Here is a 12,321-nt window from a genome sequence, read left to right as displayed (position 1 = left end):
GAAAAAAATTTCTTGGATGTATTGAAGTTAATGAACAAGAACTAGGTTTGTTTTTCTTTCCTCAGCACAACGACTAGGTTCTCTTGAGTGCCATCAACACGTGTGTCGATGAAGAGCATGGAATCAATGATTGTGCTCATTCTCTTTAACCGTAACTCACGGAAAAGCGCGCGCAGCTTAAGTCACTCTTCTCAACCGTAAAAGCGCACAGCATACGCCTCAAGCATGTGTCGCGCACATGTGCATCCAGTCTGACATCATAATACCTACCCATAGCAAGGGGGACCTCACACAGCCATCCAGGTCCATCTATGGGGTCTCTCTTCTCTTGGGTCGATCGGGTGGCTGAGCTAAGTTGCATTATTGGCACAGCATAAACAACGAGACAACAACTGAACCGAGCCAAAGGAAAAGAAAAGCAAAACAAACACACAACACCAACAGATTGACTGTCTGGTTAATTCAATTTCAATCCGCCAACAAAAGCCATCCGGAGACCATCCAATCAGTCGTTCCGCGGCAGCTAAGCCAATCGCACGCACTTTTGAGGAACCCCTCGAATTCGGTCCTACATCATTCGAAGACACTTGTTGTCACCGAGAGAGTGAAAAATCAAGGAAACAGCTAAAAATAAGGGTTCGTAGCTTGTCGGTCGTTGAAGTTCCTTTTATCCGCGCCGAAATAAAATTGGCGACGCGTGTGTGATCAAGTTTTTCGGTGTTTTGCACTGCTGAGGGGCAAAAATTTGATTGACGGGAGACATTATTTTTAAGGTTCGCGCAATAATTTACACTGGAGCAGCGCAGCAGCGGTGTGATTAATAACTGATCAAATTGAGAAGCTGCTGGGAATGAAAATTAAACAAAAAAATTATGTGAAGAGTGTTGGTACACGAAGATTTTGCAGGAAATTGAATCGACTCGAAAAGTGAACACTGACATGGCCAATCGAAGAATGATGAATTGATCTTATTTGGACGGAGCTGGTTCAAGACTTCCTAGAAAAAAAGACAATATCGTGTGAACTGTTGAGAAAAAACTGACATGGTGCAATTGTTTAAAGCAAAATTATTTTGTGTAGTGAGAAAAATTTTGAAAAAAATCTTCAAACTGTGTAACGTTATAGAAGGTGGATATCGACTGGGAAAATGTTTATGAAAAATTGCACAACATTTTGCTGAAACTGTTATAAAAAAAAATACACCTTACGATCGACTTCGAAAGAGAAAAGCATGTATTCCGAGTAACAAACATAGATGGATCATAGTGTGGAGAGCCTATTTTTTAGTTTTAAACAGACTAGAGAACTTTTAAAATAATACTGTTCAGAAGGCCAATAAAAAAAATTAAAGAGACTTCAAAGAATAAAAATGTAATTCAAGTGACCAGATTTTCTTTATAGATGTCTGATTTGCAGAGCATTACATTTCAAAATATTTTTCTTAATTAAAATTGATTTGCATTCCAGTGTTAAAGGCTCTAAGATCAAGAAAGCGTAATTTTTTTTAACTCGAAGTGCAATAAAAAATGCATTTAATATGTTCATGTGAAACTTCATTTTTTATGAGTTAATGATTTCTGTGATAAAAACCCGATTCAATTCAATCAAATTGGACAATTCACACTCTTACTTAACCAGGATCAATAATTGATTTAAAATTTTGATTGATTTTTGTCAAAATCTCAATCATGGCCGTAGGATTGTGGAGGAAGGGAGTCTGATGGTTATTCTCTCCCCCCTTCCCATGATCATCTAGAAAAAGAAAGCAAAGTTTTCTACTTTACACAAAAATTTTAAATTCTTCGTGAAATTTTGATGATTGATTAAGGTAATTCAAGAACAACAATCTTGACTCAGAACTGAGGTCAAAATTTCGAAAACGAATTCCAGCTTTGGAGTCTTGCTACAGTTTTTCAAAATTTTCTTACATATTGATAGAAATTCATTCCTGAATATTAAATTTTAAATGAGATTATTCTCGAGATGATTATAACAACCAAAATTGTATTTTTTTTTTAATTTTTTGGATTATGTATCCAGTTTAGGATTCTGGATTTTCGATTCGAATCATCATTAGAAAATTGATATTGATTTTTTATTATATTCGTTTTAAAATATTTAATGGCATTCACGGCTTAAAAAAGCACTGTTAAACAAAAACGACTTTTTTTACTCCAACGTTTCGATCCTTATTGGATCTTCATCAGGGGTTAAAATTTATTGCTAATTTAGGGAAAATCGTCTTAAATTTTTTTTTCATTCTTACCGATAAAGTGTCGTTTTCTTGTAAAGCTTAATTCGGCTTATCTTGAAATGCTGTCTTTGGGTTTTTGTGTTGGATTATGTTGGTTATAATTTTGTGCTCTATGTGTTTTAAAGTTAGTTGAGACTTACTGTTGACGAATTTTCGTAGAATATTCGTTTGTCTGTTGAACATTGAGTGTTTTAAATTTGTCTGCAGTGGAATTTTGCAATGTGAACTGCTTTGGTTTTCGAGTTGTTTTTAAATATGGTGTTCATAGATTTGTGTTGATGTAATTTAATATTTGTGATGTTGTGTTTTGATCCTTCGTATTGTTTTTTGCTTCTTGTTATTGATTTATTTTAAACACTGAAAAATATTTGTGTATGTTGAGTGTAATATATCTGTATCATTTTTTATGTTAAGTGCATTCATTAACATTATGTATATTGATGTGGAAAATTTAATATCTTTAATTTGCATCGATTTTGCAAGAATCAGATTTGAATCACACCAATTTATTTTTTTCCACTTTTGTAAAAAATAATCTAATCTCTAGAGCTTGATAAAATTAGCTTATTTGTGTTGAGCGTGGAATAAATTTTTTTTTAATAAATTGAAGGCTTTTTCAAAATAAAATCAAGTCGTTGTTCGATTCAAATAAGCTTAATTCAACAGACTTTAAAGCAAATTTTAAATTTCAACCATCGTTGAAAGTAAGTTTCCTATTTTATTGCTTTAAGATTCCTTATACAAATCTAGTTATAAAAATTGAAAGATTTTAGGAAATTTTGATTTTTTTATATATTAAGTGAAAAACGATCAGATTATCTCAACGAAACTTCATGACTTTATTATTCAGGAAAAAAGGAAATCAAATAAAATTAATACAAAATCTGTAATATTTCTACATATTTTCTGATTCTTATTCAAATTAATCTAACAGGATATCGTTTTTTTTCTGATGAAAGATTGATAATGATTTTTTTTCTTCCAAAAATCCAACGACCCCGTTTACATTACACGAGATTGCAATAAAATTTATTCATATTCATTCAAAAATCTTTTCCAAACCATGAAAATTTAAAAAATGTGATGTTTGTGAAATTTAAAAAAATCATCCATTCAAAACCTCAAAAAATAAATTTAAAAGATTTACGTTACCTTTGAGCTAATTTTGATTCAGAATACAAAAGAAGTCATATCAAAAGTAACAATTTTAGCTTTTTTAAGGTCAGCAAAACTTCGTTAGGACTATTGCATTAATTTTCATTAAAAACTAAAACACAAGTCTCTAATAAAGCTAAAATCTGGCTATTAGGCTCTATCCTAGAATCGTCATCAAAACAGTTTTATAAAACTCGATAAAATCATCATTATGTTTAAAAATTTAGCAATTTCTGCTTTTTTTTCGGTTCTGTGAGTTCTCCGTGTTTTTTTCTATTTTTTCTAGCAACCATGATAGTTGATGAATGATAATTGCATTATTGAGATATGATCTGGTAAAATTAATAACCAAAAGCCAATGTTTTAAGCATATTATGAGTATCTTTCTACTGCCAGTCAATATTTTAGGTAAAATGTGTATGAAATAGTATCTTCAAATACATGCGCCTCATCAAATCTGATGGTCAGTCATTATGAAATTGATAAAAATAGTCTGAAAAAATATTTTCAAATACCTGATATTGTAAATCCATCAATATGGCGTCATTTTGTGCCTTTCGATTTTGCATCCGACATGGCGTTAGTCAATTCAATGCTTAATTGCTTTATTATGGTCAGATGAATGGCTAGTTTTATTATGGTTTTATGAGAGCCATATGAAAAGCTCAAATTTGACATTTCTCATGCAAGCCAACAAATTACAAGCTAAGAATGAGTTCCTCATTTCTGAGTCGTTAATCATAAGTACAGTAAATGAAGAAGTAACTTTTAAAAAGTCGAATTTTGTTGTCTGACGCTTTCTTGAAATCTAAGATGGCGGCTTTTGCTAAACCTTAAAATGCTGTAAATGACTGAAAATCTTATGAAACCTCCACAATATGAGAACTGAGTGAAAGGCTAAACTAGAAGAAGTCAAATTTCTTGGAATCGAAGAAGACAGCTTCCACTAAACTTTAAAATGCTGTTAATCACATGGACCTTCCACAATATGGGTATAAGTTGAAAATGATCGACGAGTAGAAGACACACTTAGCTATCAGACGCTATCTTGAAATCCAAGATGACGGCTTTCACTGAACATTAAAATGATTTTAATCACATGAAATATGGCTCAATAAGTTCAAGAGGAATTTTTCTAACAGCGATTATCAGTCGTTTACAGAATTTTAAAGTTCAGTGGAAGCCGCCATATTGGATTTCAAAATGGAGTCAGAAAGAGAGATTTAATTTATACGTGTTTAGCCTTTGAACTCAAAAACCCAATATTGTTGGCGTTTCATACGATTTTAAGTGACGAACAGCAATTTTAAGCTAAGTGGAAGCGGCTATCTTGAATTTTAAGATGGCGTTAGATAACGAAATTCGTTGATCTCTTTCTTCTCGTTCTACTCGTTGATCTCTTTCAACTATTACCCATATTGTAGGGGTTTAATGCGATATTCAATCATTTTGAAGTTGAATGGTAGCCGCCATCTTGGATTTCAAGATGGCGACATACAACGAAATTCGACTTCTACTTAGTTAGTCCTTTAACCTAATACACCTTATTGTGAATGTTTCATGAGATTTTCAGTAATTTACAGCTTTGAAAAAAAAACACAACAACCATTATCGTCAAACAGCAAATTTTGGGCCCTTTCATTTAAAATTCATATTCATCCCACTTATGGTGATTTGAAGTTTTCGAAGATTTTTTTATATTTTTTTTTTTTTATTTTAACTCAAAACCAACACACATAACTTATCAAAATGTATAAATATGTGCAATCTAACCTGAGCGTGTCCTGATTTGACATCTTGATCGAGAACTGTTACTAAGTTTTATGACGGTTTAATAATCAAGAACTGAATGCTATTATAAAACATGCAAAAGAAAGCTTAGGGCAAACTTCTTAGTTTGTGTTTCTTTGTTGTTTTAACAGAGCATTCAGAACTCTTTCAATACAACTAAAACAGTATGTGTAGTAAATGCTTTATTAGCGTTCTCAAAACTAACTGAAAACAAAAATTCAAAACGAGAAAACAAGCATATTTCATGACCATAATAAAACTATCATAAAACGAGCTGCACAGAAAATGGGATATTAAAACTATAATAAAGCTTCTCATGCTAGTTGGCTTAATCTGTGTTACTTGGATTTTTTTTATATTTTTGTTAATTTTTGATTTAAATTAACTCGATTTTTTGGCATCTATTCAAGGTTTATTGTATGCAAATTTTTTTTCTTTAAAAGATTTTACTAAAAAAAAAATCAGTTTGTTGATTTTTTACATTATTTATTTTGCAAATCACAACAACAATAAATCGTCGGTATTGAAAGTTTAACAAATAAAGTTTCTTTTTTTAACAAATAATTTTTTTAAGGCATGCAAACAAATAAAGTTGTGAAAATTATTTTTAACAGAAATATTGAAATTGATGTCAAAATTTGGATTTTTTTTTTGATCGGTTGAAAAAAATATCTGCAAAGCAAGGACTGATGAAAATAAAAACACTTTTCTTGGTAATGCAATCAATGTGGTAACCTTATGTTTAAATCCCACATTGCATTTGGGTGAAATGATTTAATTTTCAAAATTCAAAGTTTTTAAAAGTGTCTCTATGGAAAAAGCACCACGTTAGTTTTCTTAATACTATATTAATGCTTTTTTGTTGTTCAAAGAAATTGATGTACGGTTTTTTTTTTTAAATTTCTTCTCTTATTATTTTAGAAACAAAGGCCATTCTACATTTTGTTTGTCAGTTGCATTCGTGATTTTTGGAAATTTTTAATTCAAATTAACTCGATTTTTCGATGCTGTTCCATGTCGAGTGCATGCAATTTTGTTACCCACAGGATTTCGTCCAATTTATTCTCATTTATTGGTTTTTGCATTTATTTATTTTCTATTTATCATCAGTTTTTGCCAGAGAATATTATTTCATCAACCTCAAACTGAGAAGTTTCTGCCAAAAAAAATAATTTTTTTCTTTGTTTTAATTGATTCAATAAAGAAAGAAATAGAATTGAAGTTATAAACAAATTCTTCTTTCTTTATAAAATCTAATTAAATTTTTGATAAATGAACCTTCATCCGTCCTTAATATTTCTTCCGTTTGAGTGTCTGGAGTATTGATTAGATACTCCTGACTAAAACCTCTATATCTCTCTTGTTTTCCAACTTATTTGAAAAAAATATTGTTTAAAACATTATTGTTACAAAACTTAAATTTTCCGTTATCCTAAGTTAAAGAAAAAAAATCCGAAGAAACATGCTTCGGAAAAATGACCTTAGATCAGTTACGAAATGCTCTTGAAAAATGGCACTTAGTGTTCACGAAGCTGAAGTTAGAAACTAAAACTGCGCAAAAGGATTTGTTTTTTGAAATTTTTAAAGTTCGTGACCACACAAAAAAGTGAAATAGTGGTGTAAAAACCAAATTTTTCAGCTTTTAAACTTTTCAACCGTCAAAATTGTTAAAGTCATACCAGATGAATTTTGAAAAAAATGATTGAGAAGTTAACTTAATTTGGCACATTTTTGCATCTTTTGATTGATTGATTGTTGTTTCGTATACACAGAGTTTTTGACATGTTTTTTTCATCACAAGCAAGAGGTTCAAAGATCAAATCCCGTCACCCTAAATCTAGGTTAAGAGAATTTTGTAAGTCTTCGGAGGTAAAATGAACACTAATACCACAAAGTGTAACAATGTATCGAAAATTATAAACTCTACTTAGTATAAAAGAATGTTAAACTTCTTGACGGAATCAAAAAAATCAAAATTAGCTGATTTTCAAACTTTTTTTCAATTTGGTATTTTTCAGATTTTCCAACACTTAAATTTTACTTGACGCTGAATTTTAAGTACATATATCTATGAACAGAAGAATTTTGCAATAAAATTATATCCATCAGAAAGACACCTTCCTACCGATTATATTAGTGTTATTACATTAGCGCTGAGATACTTAAAAAAATTATAAAATAATTCAATAGTGTCATATTGACACTCAAGAGCGAATAAGAGTTAAGAAAGTTTTGAATGCCTAAGCTACTGCCATTAACGAGGCTAAATGATTCCTTGGATATAAGGATTTGTAGGCAGTAGATAATTTGAAATGATTAAAAAAATGTAAAAAACTGAAATCCGATAGTTTTCTTATAAATAGGATCAAAATCTAAATCTTAAAATTGAAATTGTCAAAGTTCAACTGCTGGTTTGCCGAAAGCCAAAACTTCTTCATATAAAAAGTGAAACCCCTTACATTAACTTGTCTCGACGCAACCTCAGGACGGAAACAACAACATTATCTGCGAATTCTCAGGCGTGTCAAAAATGATTTACTTGTGCGATTCCGATCAAAAAGACAACAAAACCTGCCACAACTTGCACAAAGTTACTTATGTATGTCCTTTTCCTCTAGGAGGGAGGCAGGAACCCCCCCTCGACGATCATCGGTTTTATCGGACAAATAATAATAATAATGAAAAAAAAACTATAAGCCCGGGACCCCCCGGAGTCTGCAACCTTTTTCGTGGGGAACATTTTCGAATCACCTTTTCGCGCGCGGACACGATCAGCAAACACGATGACGATGGGGCACACTCAGCAATTCGGTGAGGACACAAAGGAAGGAACAAGTTTAAGAAAAGGTGTTTCCTCCATTTTTTCCTCCATTTTTCCTCCATTCAGCCCCCCGCTTAGAAAAGAAGAAAAAAGCCCTACCAGTGAAAACGGAAGAGAAATATTGATTTCGGTCAAGTTCAAAGTGATTTCTTCGGCCATTTCTTTGCAAACCCCGAGCAACGACCAATCTTTGTCATCGATGTTTGGGGAAGGCTCATTCATCTATGTTTGCAGACTTTGAGAAACAAGCATTTCGAATTAACGTGAACACAACGTGACTCAATTCGTTTGCGGGATGTTGGCTTCAGGAAATTTCGAAGTGTTATTTACAGAGTGACTGAAACGCATTTGAAAAGATTGTGTTTGTGAACCCTTTTGCAATCTATTTTATTCGTCCATTGAAAACTCACGTATGGTTTATTTTTTAAATGTTCAAGAAAAAGGAAAATTCAACTGCATGGAATGTTTGAGAAGTCGGAGAGAATAGTGTCCTTAAAAAACTAGTAGAAACCTGAACGAATAGTATTGCAAGGTAAGTAACACTTCTTTAGATTAAGAGTTACCTATAGCTTATCGAGTTGACTTCGTTGTACCATAAACTCAATAATAAGTTATTAATATTGAGCTGTTCATTCAAATAGCTTTCTTTTCTTTGATAGGCTATTTTGTGGAAGCATTCCCTTACTAATACTGGTTGAATTTTGGTTTAAAGTTCCGTTATATTGAAAAAAATGCTTTTAATACAGGTTTGAGCAGCTTGTCCATTTTTTGGACAGAAATCTTTTAAGATTTGTTCATTCCATATATTTGGGGCCGTCCATAAATGATGTCACGCGTTAGGGGGGGGAGAGGGGGTTTCGATTTTTGTGACAATTTGTGACATGGGGAGAGGGGGGGGGCAGCTTGAGCGTGACATCACTTATCATTACAAAAAAAAACACAGCAAAACAATAACAAATAATTTTATCCTAAATTCAATAAAACTATACGTGCACCATTCATTTAACTCACGTAAGAGCATAAGCATAAGAAAGTTCACAAGAACACTTTCATTGCAACACTCAGGAAAGTCCTTCCCACTTAAATTGTGGCAAAACGTGAACGGATTGCTTGGCTATTCTAATCTGTGAAGAAGATTTGGATTGCGAATGGATTGAAGAAGAGGAACTAGATTTGGATGGTTGGATAGACTAGATTTGGTCATTGATATGGAATGTCATCAACATAATCCTTGGACTCATGATTGAAATGTGTTTTAAGCAATGATTGAAGGCTTGTTAAAAGTTGTTAACCTTTTTTTCAATTCTTTGAATAAAACTGATGAATTTAAAAAAGCAACATTTTTAATCAAATTTCTAAGAGTTGAAAATTTTACTCCAGGGGGGGGGGGGGTTAGGAAAACGTGACGTAATACAAAAGGGGGGTTACGGAATTTGTAACAATATGTGACGAAGGGGGGAGGGGGGGTAAATTTTTTCCAAATTTTGCGTGACATCATTAATGGACAGCCCCTTTGTATTACACAGTTTCCAATTTGACATGTGGTCTGCCAAACAAATAAGTATTGGCTCGACCGTAACTCTCGAAAGGTTCTTCAAATCGCCTAACCTTACCATAATTCTCGTTATTTCTACTTATAACATCATCACTGGTTTTTCCAAGAAATTTTGTAAGTCATTATCATTGTTCTGATGACAAGTCACTTCATCTCTGATTTCGAGTTATTGCACCTCTCCAGATCCAACCAAAACAGAGTATCAACTTTGTAATACCTATGGAAGTATCATTCGGGGAAAAAGGTCAAATTTGGAGACAGCCTTCTTTGTGTATTTAGCCATTTATTTTGTCAATAGTTATGTAATACTGAATGATACTGAAAAATTGATGTTTAGCAATTGAGGTGCCTGACGATCTGTGAAGGCTGCAATCACAGATCGTCAGGCACCTCAATTGCTAAACATCAATTTTTTTTAGTTTTTCCTCCTTGTTTATCTCTGGAATATCCAGGCGAGACTTGCCAACGAAAAGTTTTTGGCTAGAAACCTGCCAGGAGTCCGCTAAAGAGTTATTTTTGCTATCCATTACGGTTACAATATTTTTCGCACGATTTGATCATCGTATTTTGTTTATTTTAACGGCGAGTAGCTTTTTTACCTTGCAGAAATGAGGTCAAGCCTGTTTATAAGCCATCTAGACGAGCCAGTAAAATTTTTGTTTTACTTTCGTTATCCAAATTTTTGGTTTGCGCTTAATAAAATCTCTAACATTCCTTCACAGAATCATTTCATCTTCACTTTTTGACTAGTTAAATTTGGAATGAAATAGCTCACCATTAGATCCTCTAGGACTCCATGAACGATTTACCATATGAGTTTTGGTCAAATATTTGATTTCCAGCTGTTTTTAGGTCTCCTACAAGGACTTTCCTGAATGACAATGACCCTCACTGACCCTCTTTATTGGACGATATCTCAGAAACTACTTGACAGATCGTCAAAAATTGCACATGTAAACCATGGCCGTAGGAACGGGGGGGTGAGGGGGGTTATTTTATAAAAATTTTATAAATTTTATCAAAATTAATGTGAACGACTGATGTATTTCGATAAACTAAAGTCAAGTGTTTTTGTTCATATTTTTGTAATAATTACTAAAACTCGATGTCAGTGATAACAATTCGGATTCTGTATGTCACTGAACTTCAGTTTAGATCATCATTGAAAAACAATCCTGATTCGAGTTTTGGTATGGCATTTTAAACTTTAATTTTCGAAACTCATCCTTTCGGAATATGAAAAGATAACATCTAACATTTAAAAGGTTTGAATTTTGACTTTTGAATTTTACGTAGAATTAGATCTATAGAAAATTTCATGGTGATCCACATTTGAAAAATTTGAACAGTTTCATAATTCGCAATTTTCCTTCAAATTCACAAATTCAATTTCGAATGAATTACTAAGAAAGAATTCACATTGAAAGCCAACAATTCAGAATACAAATAAAAGATTGCTGGTTGAGAAATCTGATCCAAATTTCGAATTTTTGGCTAATAATTAGCAAGAATTATTATCTGGAACTCAGATTCTAAAAGTCGTTTCCGAATTCGGAATTCAGATTTTTAATTCAGGTTCAGGAGGCAGTACTGAGATTTGGAGTCAAAAATAAAAATTCAGATTCAGCTTGAAGTTAAGTTTTAAATCAAGATTAAAATATCAATGTAAGAATTTTATTAAGCATTCAAATGACAGACGATCGCAGTTCCATAATTTTTATTCTAAATTCAAAACTTATATTTTATATTCAATCAGAGTTAGTTTGGAACACAAACCAGAAGAAATCACAAAGTAAGAATAAAATTTTGGTTGTAGAGAAAACTAGATATTATTTTCTTTAATTCAACTGAAAAAATAATTTACTGGTTTTTTGTTTAACATTATTTAATTGCAGATTCTTCTTAAACAAACTTTCAAACTTAATTTTGTTTTTATTTAAAACGAGTTTACAGAAGAAGAAAATAAATCTGGTTTGAACCACAATCCTAATTTCATGAATTTATTCCTAAATATTTTTTTACCAATGCCTCAAATGATCATGCTTGTGCTTAATAGAACCTGCTTACTACTTCCTTTTATTTAAGAAAATATATTTATTTTCTTAAAAATTAAATCTTCAAATTAATTCATTCCATTCTTTTTTAAAATTTCTTGAATGAAAATTTGGCAACTTCTAGAACTTATTTTCAAAAATAAAAATTAAAATAAAAACTTACTGTTAATGTGAAATAACTCAAACTTGAATAATATTATAGGACCTTTTTTTTTATAATTATTCTTTTTGCATGCATTGTTCATACAAAAATGTAATAGAAAAAATATTTTCGCCAAAGCCCCCCCCCGCATGAGCCGGTTCTTCCTACGGCCCTGATGTGAACTATACACCAGTAGCTTGCTTCACTGAAAATTTCTTCAATTTCCATTCGTGCATGAAGAAGTTATTCACAAAACAAAGTGTTGCAATTTTTTTTTCGAATACACTTTTGTTTCAGCTTACTTGCATAGGGTTGACCAACACAGAATATTAACAAAAAAAAAATGACAAAAGGCCTTAAACCAACTATGCAATAAAAATAAAAACATCAAACAGTTTTGCTTTGCAATAAAGCAAACTAATGCGAAGGACCCGTTTAGGGGGGGGAGGAGCTAGCAGGTTATTTAGAAGTTCAAATAAAGCTAAAAATAATAATAATAGATAAGTACCTTAAATACACAATACATATGAAAATCAATTACTTACATCT

The 12,321-nt window shown here is 31.9% G+C and overlaps 1 protein-coding gene across 4 annotated transcripts in view; it reads left to right on the top strand.

Annotated features, from left to right (window-relative positions):
• The first annotated feature begins 470 nt into the window (after window positions 1-470).
• LOC129749396 (uncharacterized) overlaps window positions 471-12,321 on the top strand; it is a 67,385-nt gene continuing 55,534 nt past the window's right edge. Inside the window, exons 1-2 of one of the 4 annotated variants that reach the window (XM_055744363.1) lie at window positions 471-636; window positions 8,459-8,553. The gene's annotated coding sequence lies outside the window, so the exon portion shown is untranslated. Of the gene's footprint in view, window positions 637-773; window positions 1,129-8,329; window positions 8,554-12,321 lie in introns of those variants that run through there. The other 3 variants (XM_055744364.1, XM_055744362.1, XM_055744365.1) reach the window with 3 other exon arrangements.

This window comes from Uranotaenia lowii, chromosome 2 (genome assembly GCF_029784155.1).
Source record: "Uranotaenia lowii strain MFRU-FL chromosome 2, ASM2978415v1, whole genome shotgun sequence".
Lineage (NCBI taxonomy): Eukaryota > Metazoa > Arthropoda > Insecta > Diptera > Culicidae > Uranotaenia > Uranotaenia lowii.
Note: the sequence above shows the minus strand (reverse complement) of the source record. Positions and strands in the feature narration are given on the sequence as shown.